Source organism: Cryptomeria japonica, chromosome 3 (genome assembly GCF_030272615.1).
Source record: "Cryptomeria japonica chromosome 3, Sugi_1.0, whole genome shotgun sequence".
NCBI lineage: Eukaryota > Viridiplantae > Streptophyta > Pinopsida > Cupressales > Cupressaceae > Cryptomeria > Cryptomeria japonica.
The window spans coordinates 709,844,813-709,847,477 of record NC_081407.1 but is presented as its reverse complement, the minus strand read 5'-3'; positions in this window follow the sequence as shown (position 1 = coordinate 709,847,477).

The window sequence follows — 2,665 nt, the reverse complement described above, 5'->3', positions numbered from 1 at the left end:
ACATGTTTTCTTTTGTGCCGATGTAGGTGTCGATGTAGAGTGATCTTGTTGATGCCGGTGCACTGTCTTGCCTATGTAATGCTTTGCCGGTGCCATAGGATTGCAAGGTTGCCATCAATGACAAAACCTTCAATCACATACAATGTCTCATTGGAGTGTCCATATGCCAACACACTATACATACCAAGTTACCATAAGTAATACCACAAGGATCCCAAACTACCAAATTATAGTTTTTAGAGCCCAGATATTTTACTAATTATAATTGTATAAGTCAAATGAAATAAAAAAATGAATGAAACACATGATATTTATTATATTCTTGTTAGGATTTCAAGCTCAATGGTATTCAAATTTTTTTGGATGACTCATTTAGTAGAAATTTTGTTCTTTTTCTTTGATTGTGAACTAGATTTGTTGGCATTATAACAGACAATAAGAGATTGTTGGCATTTCAATAAGGATATTGAGAAGGTTGTTGATGATTATGGATATAACTGATTAGGGATGTTTACTGTCTTAATATTATTATTTTGTCGTTGATGTCAAGAAATTGATTTTCTAATTCAGTATGATGTTGCCATATCTTAAGAAGTATGATTTGATGAGTATAAAGATGTCAGTAAAAGACATAGAAAGAATGCGATGAATAAGGGGAGGAATAAGTTATTCAATGGGCAACTATTACTGAGCTAGACAATGATGAGATCATGATGTTTAGATTGTTTTGATATCCTACATATGTTGTTGATTGTAAGGTTAATACTATACTATGTTACCGAGCAAAGAACCTAGTCGGTAAACCCTAAGGAACCTAGTCAGTAAACCCTAAGGTTATTGCTATCGATTAATCAAGGCGGAATGTCTACTGAGTGAAGTTTAGTATTTACTAAGTTACAACTAAGCTGTAACATAATGCATTAAATGATTAAAAGCGTTATTTAAAGAAGAAAGTTGATGAGCTGGAATTGATTAAATGATTGGTATGTCGTGCATGAAGTTTGTTAAAGAATCTATGGCAAAGGAAATTTGGCAAAAAGATCTATAGCACAGATTGAACCCCAATACCTTAGCACAAGTTCCAAGAAATGTATGCAAGTTCCAAGGCGAGGTAAAACATTTTCAGATTGAAGGATACATTAAACCTGGTCAAGTTTGAAGATCTGATGGCTATGATTGAACATGGGATATGTGATCAAGGAGATTAAGTGGTTAGCAAATTGTTTATAAATAAGAAACTGTTGATAAACAATGTATGCGAGCAAGTGTAAGCACAGGGATGCTACATAGTGATTACCGAGCACAAAAGCTTGAAGACCTGTTTGATTGACAAAGTATAGAGCCCAGCAGAGGGACAAGATAAGTCCTATGACTAGAATGTATTGAGAAAATAAGAATCTTCTTTAGCATTTTTAATGTGAAGTTGCAGATAGATTTTTATTACTGTTATTTTGTGAAGTGACAGAAAATCTCTTAACCGAGTGGACTTAACAGTCTTATTTGTAAAACCCTTTAGCAAGGTGACATTTTGATTGAGTGTTTGAAATCCTTGAACAAGGTTACTTCTAACAAGGTGAAGATCCTAACAGATCTGAGGGAAATCCCTTAACCGGGTCACATCTAGCAATGTATTTTTAATCTTTAACAAGATTTGCTTTTAATCGAGCATACTCTAGAAGAGTATATTTCTTAGTGGGTCCGAAATCCCACAGTGGTTTTTCCCTATTTGGGTTTCCACATTAAATCTAGTGTTATGAGTGTTATGATGTTTGTATGCTTATGAGTTTGCATGTTTAGGAGTTTTGGTTATATTGCTGAAGTATATGCTACCGAGGTTGAATCTGTTGTTTTTATGGAAGATTAAGTTTGTCTAATTCACCCCACCCCCCCCTCTCATCTTGTTAGCTTGGCATCTGTACTTAACATTAAGTATCAGAACTATCAATTGGTATCAGAGCTTTGGACTCCAGAAGAAAAAGTTTAAAGGTACTTGAGGAAAAGATCCAAAGATGTACAAGAGGGATGCACCGAAGCTAAACAAGTCAAGTTTCTCTACATGGCAGAAAAGGATGAAGCTGGACCTATCAGGAGTTTTAGAATATGTTGTATATTATCTAGAGAATGATTTTATTACACTGAGCACCTATCCATTGACAATGGAAGAGATAAAGGCAAAGCAAGAACATATTCAAGCAATGATTGAAATAACATCTGCATTGACTGATTCCGAGTTTAATGATCTAGAAGGCTGCAATGATGCCAAGGCAATGTGGGACAAGCTCATATCTGTGTATGGAGGTGATGAACATGTTCAAGAGAAAAAGTGGATAGTCTAAGAGGACAACTTGAATCTATGAGGATGAATGAAGGTGAGAACATAACTGAGTACAGTACAAGACTAAAGGAGATTGTCAATCAAATCAAAGGAGCATGAGGAACCATTGAAGAAAAGGATGTCACAAGTAAGTTATTGAGAACCATTCTACCTGCTTACGCAATCCGAGTCTCTACAATCAATGAATTGAGGTATGTACCCAATATGCCAGTTTCTTTGGATGCTACTATTGGTAAGCTACATGCATTTGAATTAAGTAATTTTGATAACAGTGGGTCTTCAGTAAATAAAGTTGAATCTGCATTCAGTTCTTTTCATCCTGGTGAATCT